This window comes from Amblyomma mixtum, chromosome 9 (genome assembly GCF_055824585.1).
Source record: "Amblyomma mixtum isolate Tamu chromosome 9, ASM5582458v1, whole genome shotgun sequence".
Taxonomy (NCBI): Eukaryota; Metazoa; Arthropoda; class Arachnida; order Ixodida; family Ixodidae; genus Amblyomma; species Amblyomma mixtum.
The window spans coordinates 15,547,155-15,564,723 of NC_143020.1; the positions used below are offsets into that span (position 1 = coordinate 15,547,155).

The 17,569-nt window shown below is 47.3% G+C and overlaps 1 long non-coding RNA gene across 1 annotated transcript; it reads left to right on the plus strand.

The window, feature by feature from the left end:
* Positions 1-6,044: 6,044 nt before the first annotated feature.
* Positions 6,045-16,883, plus strand: LOC149328381 (uncharacterized). Its single transcript, XR_016285771.1, has 4 exons — positions 6,045-6,564; positions 7,599-7,692; positions 8,236-8,311; positions 16,578-16,883. It is a non-coding gene; the product is annotated as an uncharacterized LOC149328381 (long non-coding RNA).
* Positions 16,884-17,569: the final 686 nt, after the last annotated feature.

A 17,569-nucleotide genomic window follows, 5' to 3' on the forward strand; every position in this document is an offset into this window, starting at 1 on the left:
GTACCGCCAGTCCTGCTCCACCACCAGCGAAAACCACCCCATTTCCACGGTCAACTACACAAGGACGCCGAAGACTGGCTGGACCAGTACGACCGGGTGGCCATCTACAATGGTTGGGGTGCTGACTGCAAGGCGCGGCATGTTTATTTCGCCCTTGAAGACTACGCAAGGACATGGTTTCTAGACAATGAAGCTGGCCTTCAAACGTAGGATACGTTTATAACACAGTTCTTCCATTTTTTCAAGGACAGCACGTTGCGTAAGGAGAAGGCCGACCTGCTTTTAAAGGCCCGATATCAACTGCCCAACGAGAGTGTGACGGTGTATGTAGAGGAAATGAAGAGACTCTTCCGACGTGCGGACCCTAGCATGTCGGAGAAGAGGAAGGCGAGTTTCTTAATGAAAGGTGTCAAGGAGCAGCTGTTCGCCTGCCTGGTTCGAAGTGCTCCAGTGACTGTAGATGACTTCGTAAAGAAGGCGAGCACCATGGAAAAGACTGAGGACATGTCGGCCCGGTAGTACGACCGTACAACAGCGTCGATGCTCACAGCCACTGCGGAGGGCGCCAGTGTGAATTCAGCAGACTCTCTGTGTGGGATTATCGGATGCGTCGTGAGGGAAGAACTGGCGAAGCTCTTTCCGGACAAGGAACAGCCTCAGGTTGGTACACTTGCTGACGTTGCCCGTGAGGAGGCGCAACAAGCTTTTGGTAACTGTACACCGCCACCTGTTCCCGGCCCTGTGCAGCCTCAGTTCCCGAATCTCAGCTACGGCGCCGTCACACGCCGTTTTATTCCGTCCCAGCCGTACCCCCGTTACAACACGCCTGACGCCGCCGCTGCGCGAACCCCACATCTCCAGCCGAATTGTCCACTGCGGCTAGGACAACGCAGGACGGATGTCTGGAGAGCGCCAGACAATCAGCCGCTATGCTACCATTGCGGTGAGGCTGTACATGTTTGGCGCCGCTGCCCATAAAAGGAGATCGGCCTTCGAGGATTCCCCGTCGGTTGTCCTCGTCCGATGTATGGAGAACGACCGCAGGAGATCGCGGATTACATCTCGCAAGCGGACTCCGTACAGCGCCGTTTCTCTCGATCTCCATCACCGCGTGGCTACAGTTCCCCGGGATAAGGCCAGTCTCGGAGTCCCCGTAGGGGAAACTAGATGACGGAGCCTCTGGAGGTGTGGCTGCTCAACGTCAAAGTATACAAGATCCTCCAGCGCCACAATACAGTTCTCAACCAACGCCGAATTCCGCAGCCGTACCGACGATTCTTGAGCCCACGTACCTCAAAACTAGCCGATATCCTGACGAACCCCTCAGTGACCACGACGCCTTTCCTCGATGCAGAACTCCTTCGACGCACCGCAGCCGAGACAGAACGCCGCGACATCCCCAAACTAAGACACCATCAGCTGGACATTTCGGTTGACGGCGCTGATGTAACCGCGCTTGTGGATACTGGTGCCGATTATTCTGTACTTAGTGGACAATTCGCCGCGGCACTAAAAAAGGTCACCACCGCTTGGGACGGCCCACAGATGCGTACTGCGGGGGGACATTTGATTATACCTACGGGAACCTGCACGTCGAGGGTAACTGTGCAAGGCCAAATATTCTTGGCAACGTTCGTAGTGTTAGCCGAGTGCTCCCGGGACGTCATACTCGGTATGGACTTTCTGACCGAAAACGGTGCAGTTATTGATCTCGAATCGCAATCCGTCAACTTCTCAACCGAGAAGGCCATATCTGTGGATAGTGTTCTCCCAGAGGCGCTGCACATTCTGGACGAACACGTGACCGTGCCTCCACATTCCAGTGTAATGGTAGCCGTCGGCTCCAAGCACATACGGCAAATTCAGGGTGTCGTCGAAAGCAAGCAGCTGTTGCTACTGGACAAAGGACTTTCCGTCGCCAGAGCGGCTGTCTTCCTTGAAGATAGCAAGGTCAATGTTCTTCTCACCAACTTCAGCAACGAACATCAGCGCCTTAACAAGGGGACGACTGTGGCGTATATTGACGCTCTTCGTGAAACTAGGTGTGTGCACAGTTTAACAACTGCCTCAACAACTCAGCCAGATGGACTTACTGGTGTTAAATACGATATTAATCCAACCCTGCCGCTCGAGCAGCGAAGCAAAGTGCGGGAACTGCTCAATCGCTACCGTAGTGCCTTCGCGTCCTCGCCACGCGTCGGGCGGACGCATCTTGCGAAACATCGCATTATTACAGATGAAAATGTTCCGCCACTCCGACAGTCACCTTATCGAGTGTCTACCAAAGAACGTGAGGCTATTAGCACACAAGTGAAAGAAATGCTCGCAAATCGGCGTTATTCGCCCTTCTAGGAGCCCGTGGGTGGCACCTGTAGTGCTCGTGAAGAAGGACGGAACCTTACGAGTCTGCGTTGACTACCGTCGGTTAAACAACATCACTAAAAAGGATGTGTATCCGCTGCTCAGAATTGACGACGCCTTGGATCGCTGATGCAACACCAGACATTTCTCCTCCATGGACTTGAAGTCTGGATATTGGCAAATTGAGGTAGACGAAAGAGACCGCGAAAAGACGTCATTTATCACTCCAGACAGGTTGTATGAATTTCAGGTGATGCCATTTGGTCTTTCTTCGGCACCCGCGACTTTTCAAAGGCTCATGGACACCGTTCTTGCGGATTTGAAGTGGCAAACTTATCTGGTCTACCTAGGCGACGTCATCGTTTTTGCCCCGTCTTTCGAGGAGCACCTTCGTCGCCTCGAGGAGGTCTTGCAGGCCATAACGTCATCAGGCCTTACTCTAAAAGCCGAAAAATGCCATTTTGCATATACAGAGTTAAAGTTCTTAGGCCATGTCCTGAACCAAGAAGGGGTCCTTCCGGATCCCGGAAAAACCTCCGCCATTGCCTATTTTCCACCGCCGCGTGACCAAAAGGAAGTTCGCCGCTTCCTTGGGCTATGTGCGTATTACCGCCGCTTCGTAGACAACTTCTCTAAAATTGCTTCACCCCTTACTGATCTCACAAAAGCGCATGTACCGTTCAAGTGGGAACCTCAGCAGCAGAAGGTGTTTCAAGAGCTTCAATGCCACCTGCAGTCACCCCCCGTGCTGGGCGCACTTTGATGAGCTTGCTGACACAAAGGTCCACACCGATGCGAGCAACGTTGGTTTGGGCGCTGTACTCGTTCAAGTTCAGCGGGACCAACAACGTGTCATCGCCTATGCCAGCCGCGCAGTCTCCAAGACAAAAGCCAACTACTCTGCCTCTGAAAAAGAATGCCTCACCATCGTGTGGGCAGTTTCCAAGTTCAGACGCTACCTTTATGACCGCTCCTTCAAAGTAGTGACCGATCATCACACACTAAGCTGGTTGACCAATCTGAAGAATCCTTCAGGCCGTCTAGCTAAATGGAGCCTTCGACTCCAAGAGTTCGGTATCACCGACATTTACAAATCCGGTCGTACACACGCAGACGCAGACTGCTTATCTCGTGCGCCTGTCCAACCAGCTCCGGATGACGCTGCTGGCGACGATGAAGTATTCCTGAGCGCGAAACATATCAACGATTTCGCCGAGCACCAACGCGCCGACCCCGATCTTTGCGACGTCATTCGTTGTCTTCAAGGTGTCAGCAGCACAGTCCTTAAAGCCTTTAGGCGCGCTTTGTCGCCTCTCTGCATACGTAACAATGTTCTCTTCAAGAACTTCTCTGCCAACACTAGGCCATACTTGCTGGTCTTCCCCGTGTCCCTACGCAATGAAATTATTTACGCCTGCCATGACGAACCCGCTTTCGGCCACTTTGGGGTTACTAGAACAAAAGCTAGAATTCAAGAAAAGTACTACTGGCCTCGCCTGGGCCAAGACGTTCCACGTTACTTCCGCACTTGCTGGGACTGCCAGCGCCGTAAGGTTCCGCCCGTGAAGCCAGCCGGATTTCTCAAGCCCATTGAGTCGCCTTCGCAAGCGTTTCAACAAATCGGCATGGACTTGTGGGACCCTTCCCTACTACAGGCTCCGGAAAAAGGTGGATAATCGTAGCCACTGATTATCTCACGCGTTATGCCGAGACGGCATCCCTTCCGAGTAGCACCGCCCTCGAAGCAGCCCAGTTGGTTGTGCATCAAATCGTCTTACGTCGTGGTGCTCCACAAGTTTTGCTTACGGACAGAGCGGCTGCCTTTTCCTCTGAGCTCCTGCACCATATTCCAGTTGTCAGTCACACCAGTCACCGTAGGACGGCTCTTATCATCCCCAAACTAACGGACTGACGGAACGTCTAAACAAGACGCTTGCAGACATGCTTTCCATATACGTGGACGTGTAGCATAAGACCTGGGACGACGTCCTGCCCTATGTTACGTTCGCGTACACTCTAAGAACTGCTACTCCTGCATTAAGAGTAAAAGAGCCTCGCTACTCCTGCAGGTCTCAATCTACTCTCTCTACAAACGAGAAAGAGTGAAAGGTCCTGTTCACTCCTCTTGACAAAAGAGTAAAATGGCATTTCCACTCCTGCATACCCCAAGGGAGTTCAGTGCTTGTTTTACTCCTCCGCCCTTACGGCCATACAATCGTAAGGGCGCGCTAGCTTCTCGGGGCCGGCCTGCCAGCCTGGATGCCGGCGTCAGAAAAAATGCACTGGTATTGTTTGTTCACGACCAAAGCTCTGGGATAGAGTATCATTAGCCAATGTCGAGTTGTTGGTAGAAGCGATAACAGCCATACAAATTTCCTCCCATAGCCGCTTTGCTGCTGCTCTGGAGTTCGCCTGGCCTCTGCTATAGCTCCGCTCCTGAAGGGGTCGCGGAAACCGAGCATATATTTATTTCCCTATGACGCGGGGTTCAGAGTAAAACGGTGCCGAGGGTAGCACCTAAGTGCTGGCCAGTTTCGAAGCGCATTCAGCTACAGCATCTATGTGAAATCGGCTAGGTTTAGCGACGACAAGGGCAGCCAGCGAGCAGCGCACAGTTCGTCGCCCGGCGCGATCGCGGGCGCCGTCGTTGCTGAAAGCTCGGCTCGCTCAATGATTCGCTCCGTAGCTTGCGAATCGCGCACGCAAGGCTGGAAAATCGAGCAGCGACTGGCCTGCGATTGAGCGAGCCTTTATGCCCACGTTTACAGCACAGGTGAACAAATTTAGCACACATGTATGCATGGAATATCGGCGGCGTTGCGGCGATTCTTAAGCTCGACGCCATCATCACCGTTCGGGTGGACCCGAACATATCTTTATTTCACTACGAGACATAGTTCACAATAAAACGTACTTACAATGCAAAGAGTAGCACCTCAGCGCTAGCCAGTTTCAAAGCGCTCTCAGCTCTGGCATCGAAGTGAAACCTCCTAGGCTTAGCTACGAATACGGCAGCCAGGGAGCAGGCCGAAGCTCGTCGCGCGGCGCGCTCGCGAGCAGCGTCATAGCTGAAAGCTCGGCTCGCTCAAAGATTGGCTCAGAAACTTGCGAATTGTACTCGCAAGGCTGGCAAATCGAGCAGCTAGCGGCTGGCCTGCGACTGAGCGCACGTTCGCAGTACAGGTGAACAACAATTAGCGCACGAATGCTTGGGATACCGGCTGCGTTGCGGCCACGTTAAGGCGATTCTTAAGCTCGTCCTCGACGCCATCGTCACCATACGTGACACACAGGCTGAGAACTTGAATTCGAGTACGTGCTAAAGTAAGCTGCTCGTATTATTCGGAACAATCTGAACTCGAAAAGACAGTTGCTTCTGTCGGCTTCCATGCATGTGGGCTCTTGCTAGTGAAAGTACACTCGAACAGGATGCGGCGAGTGCGGGCCGCTGTTGCATATAAGCTAAAGTGTGAAGCAAGTATCGTCGTAGTTCCGTAACGCAGTTGATATCACAGTAATCCGCTTGTACGGGTGACATTTAAGCTCTGTTTCATGTAGATCTCCATCGACCATGCCAGTGTCGCGTAGAGTAATGCATCGCAGCTGCTCTTTGTCCTACCGCTCGCGTCGAACATATCCTTGATATGGACCAGTTTGCGATACGGTGCGTTTCTTTGCCTTTTTTGTCGCATTTAAGGGATTTTCGCTCCCGTCAATCGAAATTGCATTCCGTCAACAGCGTCGTCTGCGCCGTCGTCTGCTAGGACACCCGGGGATGGGATCACAGGATCGCAGCTTCTACAAACGACATGTCAGCAAAAGTATCTAAAAGCGCTTTGGTATTCGCATTTAATAAAGAAATAAAATGAAAAAATATAATTTGTTTTTGTTGCGAACACAATTCAAATATTAGTAATAAAAAAAGCGCATTTGTAGGTTTTTTCAACGAAGCAAAACTGCAGCCGTCGTCACGTTTTGTGTTATTTGGGTTTTCGTAGCATTGTTTGAGTGCTCGTGCGGTGGACGTGTATGAAGAACACAAGTGTGTTTTGGAAACCAACGACGAGAATTACGCCCTGTCAACACTGGTGATTTTGAACGGGTAAAGCCCTGAAGAAAGGTAGCGCTACGACTTCTTGTCATCTGGAGAGGCAACGAAGAAGAATGTGCGGTTTTGCTAAGCCTTGATGAGCCGTCTGAACGGTGAGTCCCGTGTACGTTTCTTTACTTCTGATCTCTATTCGCACGCGTTATTAGTGTGCGCCTATATAGGGATGGCACTGCAGGCAGTCTGCGTGCGGTTGCCTCAGCTATAATGCGTTAACGCCGATTCACACGACGGTCCGTTCGCCCGCGGCCCGCGCACTACGTATTCATGCGTCACCACATTGAGAGGCGCGCTGTCGGCCGCGGCAGCGGGCGAACGGAAAATCGTGTGAATCGGCCTTTACCAGAAAAGAACGGGCGTATAGGCCGCATGGCAACTGTTGCTCCATAGTCTCTATCTGCGTTTAGTACTCGGGTGCCGCGGTAAATAAAAATGCCACCAGTTATCACAACAGAGTTATGCGGTCGCTTGCTAGCGCTGCGAAAAACAACAGACAAAGTTTACTACATTCCAATAGCATAGATTTGTGCTACGTAGGAGAGGATGATGAGCGTGCAGTGCCACGTTAGAGAGCGCTCTTGCTAGGCCAGCTGCGGACAGACAAGGGAACTGACAACGGTCGAGTTGCCTCGCGGCTGGTGCCCGTCGGATTGATTTGTGCTACTTAGAAGATGACGATGAGCGGCAGTGCCGCGCGACAGAGCACTCGCGCTAGGCCAGCTACCAACAGACAGTGCTCAGTGTGTGTACTCGTGGGATTAGTGCTTACGCCTTAATATTTGTCATACAATTTTTTCGGGGACAATGATCGCGTGTAAAAGGCTGGGGCATATCCCTTGCCTAGTCATTTGTAAATTTTTATCTGTGCTTCCCCATGGAACAGAATTTGACACAGTATTATGTCAAAGTTAGATCGTTCTTGCGTCTGCCCTGAGGTGTAGGTGTCGATGCTTCCTCGCCTTCAGATTTTGAGAACTGTTTGGGATGCAACTGCGCACTTATTTAGGATTTCAAGCTTTTTGCTATATCCCTCGTTTGTGCGGCCCGCTTTCAAGTCGTTCGCTATATCGGTGATGGTTTGTTATTGATTTTCACTTTCTCTTATTTATTCTTGGTTGACTGCCACCAGCTGTGCTGCCGGCGATTCTCCGCGCTCGGAACTATTCCCAGGCACGAGACCATACCCACAGACCTCCCTGCACCACACTCACCAGTTTTCTTCGGTATTTTTTTCCCTTGCTCTTACTTGCATTGCCACTAGGCAGTTTTTATTTCTGTGCAGATTTGTTAAATGCAATACCAATTTTCGTTTCATGCTGTGATGTGAGATATCGTGCTTCTTGCTAATGAATGCATGCCTTTTCCATCCTCTCATCATTTGTGCAAAGCAGACGGGTCTACTGGTCGCTACGTTCAATTTAAAAATACCTTCGGTGCTGCTGCAAAGCACCCTAGTAGTAATAAAATCCTGTGCATGCTATATTCGAATAGTTACGCTCTTTTCATCATGCATAAAAATAGTGGTATTCCAGCCTGCTCATCTTTCTATGCGGGTGTGACAGTCATGTAAATCTACTGAAAAAATGTATATCGGTGCATCACATACAATCTGTTCATTTCTTTTGTCATGGGCCCTCTCATTGCTTTTTGTGTTCCTATGTTACTACCTTATTCTAATTTATGAAGCAGTAGACAATTTCTTCTCTTGTCATTCATGACATTGTTACGGCCACTGACAACAGTTGCTCTGACATATTTATTTGCAGTTGCCAGCTGCCAGTATCTACTGGGCCATTCGTGCTTCCAGCTTTTGGCTGTGCTATCTCTCCTCAGCTGTTTGTGGTAGGTATTGTTTTCCAGTGATGCATACCTTACCTGCCTATTTAGAAAAATTTCGTAGACATAGGCTCACAGCCGGGTTTAGAAATGCATGCAGAGCTCTACGTGCACTTAGCAGCAGTACCTCCCTGTATAATCACATGAATCTGATCCTGAATTACATGAATGTAATTACATGATCTGTATGAAATAGTCGCTCATGAAGCTTTTGACTGCTGCTGTTAACATAATGGAATTTACACTGCTTCAGGTGCAGAGACTATTTCACACATGTTGCCTCTTATGCATATGTGCCCTCTGAAAGGACGAACATATTCCTTTATCCCTTTAAAAAACATTGTGTTCTATCATGATGCTTTACCGGTATTTCTGGTGTATAGACCAAAATGTCACTCAGTATTGTAACATGAAGCGGGAACTCAGTTTGTCCAATGTTTTAGAGGTAACATGAAGCGGGAGCTGAGTTTGTCCAATGTTTTAGGGGTCCTAAAACATTGGACCAACACAGTTCCCACTCGAGTTATTGATCACTTTGCTCTCGCCCTACCATAAGCTTGCCGTCCAGGTTGGACAAATTGATAGAGCGACTGCTCCTGTGAAGTGGTGGTTCTGAGTTCGAACACCGGACCAGGACGAATCTTTCTTTAACTACGAAGTTTCTGTGAAAGCTGTATAGCTTTCCTTTGTAGCCATTTGGCTGTGCTCGAGTGGATGTCAATGAGTAATTACTCCTTATTACAGATCTTTTGTCAACGCCAAACTGATTCAGTAGCAACAAATAGTAGAAGGGTAAAAGCATGCTGCTCCCAAAAATTCGTTAAGCATGTTATAAAATGTATGCTGTATTGTTTTAACTGCTGCAAAGAAATAACGGTGATGTTAGATGCCCAGCCCCTATTAGGTAAACATAGCTCGCAATTAACACAGTGGATGGAAAAGAAATATGGACTTCAACCCTCACGACGACCCTCACCCCAGTAAAACAAAAAGTGCCAGTGTTGCCATACTTGAGAGCTTTGCTCTTTAAAATTGCAGTAGACTGCTACTCAAAGTTGACAAAAAAATGCGTCTCGTTTTCTGCATGTGCATTCCACAGTGCTGGTGCCATTTTCACTGGCCATTGACATTCAGTCGCATGATGTGCACCCCGCTCCTCGAGTTGATTTTGTTTGTCTTGTGAACCTGCCATCAAAATCAGTGCAGGATAATGCTTCCCCAGTTGATCTGCAGTTAACCTTGTCCTTTGCCAGCTGCTGTCACCCTTTCTCCACAGAGAAGGGCGGTGGGAGTCCAAGCCAGGTGGAGTTGAAATATTTGACTAGTAGTGGACAGGGATCCTGCGGTTTGTTGAGTACACAGGCAAATTGGAGACTTATGGAAGAATTTTTTTATCAGCCAAAAAAGACGCATACACAAGACAGAACCGCACAGGACAAGGGCTGGTAAAAGCCGTAGTCCTCTGTGGTTCTCTCTTGTGTATGCGTGTTCCTTGGCGGGTAAAAAAATTCCTCCGCAAGTCTCCAATTTGCCGGTGTCCTCCACAGATTGGAGGATCCCTGTCTGTTACTAGTCAAATTTCATTACTCCACCTGGATTGGACTCCCACTGCCCTTCTCAAACTTTTGAAATCCTGTTGCCCTAGCAGATCATCAGCTGTCGGTTGTATTACTTTCGCTTCAGTGAAATTTGACATGTAGCGGAAAGGGATCCTAGAATTTGTGGAGTACACAGGCAAACTGGAGACTTATAGAATTTTTTACCAGCCATGGAAGACGCATACACAAGATTCGTTGTCTGTGTTTCACAACTGAAAGTTCTAAATGCGTGCAAAAGTGTATCGTGCATTCGCACGTATTTTGAAAACTCAATTTCTGCAGCATTAGGTTTTCGGAATTGGAGCTGTAGCATTGCCGCCACAGAATCCCGCTTGTTAACAAAGCGCACACTTATTTGCTAGGTATATATTCGGTATACCGCAACCAGTACAACGTCACTGTTTGGAAGGTTCTGTCGTGAAATTTCTGATTGTGCAAGGTAGCTTTTCTTTTAAATTCAAGCGCTCTCTATTTGCTTTTTCCTGTGCATATTCATCGGTCGTTTCAATTCGGAAGCGTTGGTGCTGCAAGACGTGCATACGGAAGCTACATTTGTGCACAAAGCTCCTGAATTTTTGAAAGCGCAGCTCTGACAGTTCTCGTTGTCATAAATAAGTACAAAGCAGCCTAATCTTTTTGGACACACCATTTCATGCTCTTAGCTGTTTCTGAGAAACAGGCTGCCTTTTTTTCTGTTTTTGGTGTGAAACATTCCTAACAACTTCTTTCTTTCTCGATGCACAGATAGCCTATGCATACACGGGCAGCTTGATTGCAATATTTAGGGCAATATTTATAACAGGTGCAGTGAGCCTTGGTGCATGTGGACAGAAATTAACCTAGGGTGGGGTGGGGTATTTTCGCACAGGGTAATATTATGCGGAGGGTTTGGCGTATTGAAACCGAGTCTTTCTGAGCTCTTATTAGACGTCCCAGCACCAGGACAGTAGTTGAGGCTTTTCTTCTTTGTTGTCTAGTCAATGGTTTCCATCACATAAAATAGCCTTAATTCTAGCTATCCCGTGGCCGTCTAACAGAACGATGCAGATATACTGAAGTGATCAGTGTTGCATAAAAGTAGTGAGAACATTGCAAATGCAAGGCAACTTCATTGGTTTGCAGTGCACTAACGTGGCAGTCAGAGAGAATTACACATTACATTTGCAAATCTAAATTGTGCATAAAAGTATGGACTGGCACGTAATGTGCGAAGTAATCACAGTTATCTCGTTCATGCCAAATGCTAGTGTCAAACATTGTCAGTATTGCATATTTATAAAGAGCAGGTATGCTGCGCCTAACTTGTCGTTGGATAGATTTTATTACTATGAAAGCAAAAAGTTTACACATGGCTGTCGTGTTCTTGCGTGGGAAGTAGTATTACCTTAAATGAGTATAAACACCAAATTTTTGGTTATGTGTGTTCTTTGTAGTGACGTGCTGGGCATTCGTATACATAGAATTGTTGCATAGTATTCGTCTCCAATCGCTAAATAATTACAACCAGGACAGCAGCTTGGGGATGTTGGTTATTCATTCTTGATGGAACAGCGCAAAACATCGGGACAAGAGACAAGCGCTTACTTACAACTGGTTTTTATTTCGAAGAAACATTGCTTCTTATACCTTCTTCACCCTCTCAAAAAACACATGCGTCGCTACCATATCGTTCAAGCGTCCACAAAAAAGCATAAGACAAATAATCACAGATATTTATAATCACATTTTTAACATGTCAAATTCTTTCTTAGTCAAAGCAACAGACGGCGTGCTGACACAATCGTCGCGCAGACTCGCTATCGAAGCTGCCTCGATTATTTCCCGGACTAACTGGTCTTTGTGATTAGCCAAAGCTTTGCATTTTTGGAAAACCGGTGCACAACTAGTTGAAGGGCAATCTCTGCAATGGATTCCCAGGTTCCTGCAAGCTTGCTCGAAATTATTTTTGTGTTCTAGCAGCCTTTCATTCATGCACCTGCCAGTCTGCCCAATGTACTGTTTACCGCAAGTCACTGGCAACGAATAAACAAGGCCTTCGGTGCACTCCACAAAGGGGGTTCGATGCTTTATCGTGCATCCCTGCTTCTTTTTGGTCGGATCGGAGTTGACTCGTCTGCACAGACTTTTGAGTTTATTAGGAGCAGGCATCACTACATTCACGCCAGCTTTTCGACCTATGCCTTTCAGGCGATGGGAAATATTGGGAAGATACGGAATTGCTACTACCGGCCTCCTTTCTTTCTGTTTCTGTGCATCATCTTGCTGCTCGGGCCTAGCCTGCATCAGGTGCTTTTTCATCTGCTTGGCAACAGATACCAACAGGTGCGAGGGGTAACCCGAGTTGCCAAGCCGTTCCGCCTGGCGAAGAAAGCTCACATTCATTTTGTGAACACAGGATTTCCTCAAGGCATTCGTGAAGCACAAGTTCACAACAGCCCTCTTGGTCAGCTTAGAGTGAGCTGATTGGAAGGGCATTGGCGCTTTCTCCGCTCTGGGCTCATAGGCCCAGCAGGCGTGCCCTCTAGTGAACTCAAGTCTCAGGTCTAAAAACCTGAGTGACCCTTGAGCAGGAAGCTCGTGCGTGATAATAAGTGGCTGCAAAGCCTGCGCAAAGCAACCCACCTCCTCCATTACTGCTTCTAGCGTATTCGCCCTTTGGCCATCACAAAGAACTAGGTAGTCATCAACGTACCTAAATACCTTTTTAACACTAGTACCTGCAAGGGTTACGTTCAGGAACCTGTCTTTTCGCGCCAAGTACAAATCACTGAGTAGAGGCGCGATACATGAACCAATGCAAACACCGCGTTTCTGGAGACACACTTTTTCCTCCCAACAGACGTAAGTTGACCTGAGGTACACTGCTAATAGCTCCAGGAACCCTCTAATAGACATTCCGCAGGCGTTTTGAAATGCAACAGCACCATGCGTATCTATGCATTCTTCTACAGACACCATCAGCTCGTCATGCGGTATGGAATAATACAAATCTTTTACATCAACTGAGCATGCGGTAAAGGCACTGCTAGAATTGTCAGTTAAAAATCTAGCTATATCGTCCGAAGATTTCACCTGAAATGGGTCGTCAATTGTTAGTAGTTTTAATTTTGCTTGCAAGAAGACACCAAGAACCTTTTGCCACGTCCCTCCCTCAGAAATTATTACCCTCATGGGCCAGTCTGGTTTGTGAGTTTTTACAGTGAAAAATGCGTCCAAGTTAGACTTCTTGCAAGTTTTTATGCCTCGAAGGAGGTATTCAAGTTTAAGTTCTTTGCATAGCTTCATAGCAGTTACCTTTGCTTTCCTAACAGCTGATGTCTTGTGCTCGTCAAAAACAGAGCTGATGGTTTCTAACGCCTTAGTTTTGTACAAGTCCTTGGAAATCACAGCAAAGCCCCCCTCTTTGTCAGAGGTCAGCAACGCAAGGGAATTGTCTTTCAAGTACCTTACAGTACGTCCCACTGGGAGATTCCTCTCGCAGAGCTGGTAGCGGCCAACGAGCTGATGGTGTCTGTAGAAGAATGCATAGATACGCACGGTGCTGTTGCATTTCAAAACGCCTGCGGAATGTCTATTAGAGGGTTCCTGGAGCTATTAGCAGTGTACCTCAGGTCAACTTACGTCTGTTGGGAGGAAAAAGTGTATCTCCAGAAACGCGGTGTTTGCATTGGTTCATGTATCGCGCCTCTACTCAGTGATTTGTACTTGGCACGAAAAGACAGGTTCCTGAATGTAACCCTTGCAGGTACTAGTGTTAAAAAGGTATTTAGGTACGTTGATGACTACCTAGTTCTTTGTGATGGCCAAAGGGCGAATACGCTAGAAGCAGTAATGGAGGAGGTGGGTCGCTTTGCGCAGGCTTTGCAGCCACTTATTATCACGCACGAGCTTCCTGCTCAAGGGTCACTCAGGTTTTTAGACCTGAGACTTGAGTTCACTAGAGGGCACGCCTGCTGGGCCTATGAGCCCAGAGCGGAGAAAGCGCCAATGCCCTTCCAATCAGCTCACTCTAAGCTGACCAAGAGGGCTATTGTGAACTTGTGCTTCACGAATGCCTTGAGGAAATCCTGTGTTCACAAAATGAATGTGAGCTTTCTTCGCCAGGCGGAACGGCTTGGCAACTCGGGTTACCCCTCGCACCTGTTGGTATCTGTTGCCAAGCAGATGAAAAAGCACCTGATGCAGGCTAGGCCCGAGCAGCAAGATGATGCACAGAAACAGAAAGAAAGGAGGCCGGTAGTAGCAATTCCGTATCTTCACAATATTTCCCATCGCCTGAAAGGCATAGGTCGAAAAGCTGGCGTGAATGTAGTGATCCCTGCTCCTAATAAACTCAAAAGTCTGTGCAGACGAGTCAACTCCGATCCGACCAAAAAAAGCAGGGATGCACGATAAAGCATCGAACCCCCTTTGTGGAGTGCACCGAAGGCCTTGTTTATTCGTTGCCAGTGACTTGCGGTAAACAGTACATTGGGCAGACTGGCAGGTGCATGAATGAAAGGCTGCTAGAACACAAAAATAATTTCGAGCAAGTTTGCAGGAACCTGGGAATCCATTGCAGAGATTGCCCTTCAACTAGTTGTGCACCGGTTTTCCAAAAATGCAAAGCTTTGGCTAATCACAAAGACCAGTTAGTCCGGGAAATAATCGAGGCAGCTTCGATAGCGAGTCTGCGCGACGATTGTGTCAGCATGCCGTCTGTTGCTTTGACTAAGAAAGAATTTGACATGTTAAAAATGTGATTATAAATATCTGTGATTATTTGTCTTATGCTTTTTTGTGGACGCTTGAACGATATGGTTGCGACGCATGTGTTTTTTGAGAGGGTGAAGAAGGTATAAGAAGCAATGTTTCTTCGAAATAAAAACCAGTTGTAAGTCAGCGCTTGTCTCTTGTCCCGATGTTTTGCACTGTTCCATCAAGAATTACAACCAGATTTCTTCCCTGTTTCAATAGCATAGCAATTGCTATGACATCAATGTTCAGTATAGGTTATGGAAGGCACAAAAAAGCTACTATATCGCTACTTCATCGTTTTAATTAGTTACAATGCTAAAGCCAGCCTGCCTTAAGAGTCGGAATCACAATGAATGACGAAGCCGCAATTATATTGCAGTTTTCCTCATGCCTCCCCTGGCTTATACTGACCTTTGATGCCATTGCCATTGCTCAGTTTTTAAAAGTGAAGCAGGAGAGAGAAGATATTTAATTACAAATTATTTAGCAGTCATAGGCGAATACTGTGTGGTTATCCGTGCATAGTAATGCCTTATGCATCATTAAAAACAAAAAAAAATGTGCAACTGAAATTTGCTCGGCTGCTGACCCAAAAGACGCGGGTTCGATCCCGGCCGCGGCGGCTGGAATTTCTTTGGAGGAGAAATTCTAGAGGCCCGTGTACTGTGCGATGTCAGTGCACGTTAAAGAACCCCAGGTGGTCGAAATTTCCGGAGCCCTTCACTACGGCGTCTCTCATACCCTGGGTCGCTTTGGGACGTTAAACCCCATAAACCAACCCAAACCAAACTGAAATTTGTTGTCTGCCTCTTTGAGAGGAAAAATTTTGAATTTTTCCTTCACTATTTTAGAGCATGAAATTCAGTTAATGGTATCTGAGAAACAGGAATTGCAACAGCCATTTCTCTTCAGCAAGAAAACTGTCATTGGTTTAAGTGTTTTCCCGATTCAAGGTTACCCTATATTTTAAACTGCACAATGTATTATGTGACAAGAACCGTCAAGCACAATAGGTGTGGTTTTAGAAATGACTGGAAGTGATAAGGGAATACATTTACTTAGAGCAGGTAGTGACCGCTGATCCGGATCATGAAGAGTAATAACTAGAGGAATATGAATGGGGTGGAGTGCATATGGCAGGTTCTCTCAGATCATGAATGGCAGTTTTTCAATACCCCTCAAGAGAAAAGTATACAACAGCTGTATCCTACCGGTATTCACCTATGGGGCAGAAACGTGGAGGCTAACGAAGAGGGTTCAGCTTAAGTTAAGGACAACGCAACGAGCTATGGAAATAGAAATGATAGGCGTAACGTTAAGAGATCGGAAGCGGGCGGAGTGGGTGAGAGAACAAACGCGGGTTGAAGACATCCTAGTCGAAATCAGGAGAAAGAAGGGTGCTTGGGCAGGGCATGTAAGACGAAGGCAAGATAATCGCTGGTCCTTAAGGGTAACAGAGTGGATTCCAAGAGAAGGCAGGTGTAGCAGGAAGCAGCAAAATGTTCCATGGGCGAAGGTTTGCAGGAACACGGTGGACATAGCTGGCGAAGGACAGGGTTAATTGGAGAACATGGGAGAGGCCTTTGCCTTGCAGTGGGCGTAGTCAGGCTGATCATGATACTTGCAGAAGAGCTTGCTCATGTTAAAATTTTCATTTGGTAAATATGTGCTTGTTTCACATGCACACAGCTTTTGAAAGGACTAGCATAGTGATAATTGTATTGGGCTTCATAAAATTGTAGCTCTGAATGAAGGTTTGCAATGAAAGGTGTCTGCACTTGGTCACAATATAGGTACACACTAGTGGCGACATGACACACACGATCAGTACATTCTAGTTGTATTCTTTCTTTTTTTTCATGGGGTTATATGCAGGATAGTATGAAAAGGGCATTGGAATTGACTCTTACTTGCATTATTTTCATTCATGTTTGCAGGCACCCGGTGAAATGCACTCATAGCCAAAGCTCCTTCACTCAGCCGAGCAAGCTACGGCATCATCCAGCATCTTAGTTTCTTTTGAGCGCTTACAGCTCACTGCGGTGGATTTGGTAGATGGGTTTACTTTGCTTTTGGCAGTGTTCTTGGCATTTAATGTCAAGTACACCCCAAAAACAAAGCGGGCTTGTCTGCTGCTTGAGACACTAATGGGGCTTGATCCTAGCGAGCGCCTCCCGAGCGTGTTTTGGGCAGCCACAGCAATCACAGCAATGACTTGAGAAATAAAAGTTATCAGTGTTGTACATTTGTGTCATTATTTCTTGAACTATTGTTATTCCCAACGCAGACAGAGCACCATACTAATGTACAAACTGTAGTGTAGCCATAAAGTAGTTGTATGAGCAAAAATTATTCTACTCAAAGATTATAATCCCTTTTGCTCATTACTCTTTTGTAGATGTAGCGCAGGTGGATCCTGCAAAACATATGACCAACTTGCTCTGAAGAATATGTGAAATAAGGAAATTAGTACGATACATTGAAAAGACGTGAAACTCCTTTGGAAGGAGTAATATAAGATCTGGGCTGATACTCCTTGAAGGAGTATAGTCACTCTAACAAACGGAGTCCTGGAACTCTACCTGCAAGATTAGTAGGATGCTGTTTCAATGTGGTAGCTTTACTCCCTCGGAGGAGTGCCTGTACTCTATTGCAGGAGTAGTACAGTACTCCTTGAGTAGGTGTTGGATCACTCTTTGTCCAGAGGGAGTAATTTTATTCTGGAAAAAGGAGTGGAATATGGGACAAGCGAATACTCCTTCAAAGTGTGTTCTGGGCACTCCTCTGCACTCCTTTAGTTCTAAGAGTGTATAATACAGCCGTACAAGAAACCACCAACATGACGCCGTTTAGCTTCGTCTATGGCCGTCAGGTAACGACAACACTGGATGCCATGCTGCCCCATGACGACGATCACCCAAATGACGAC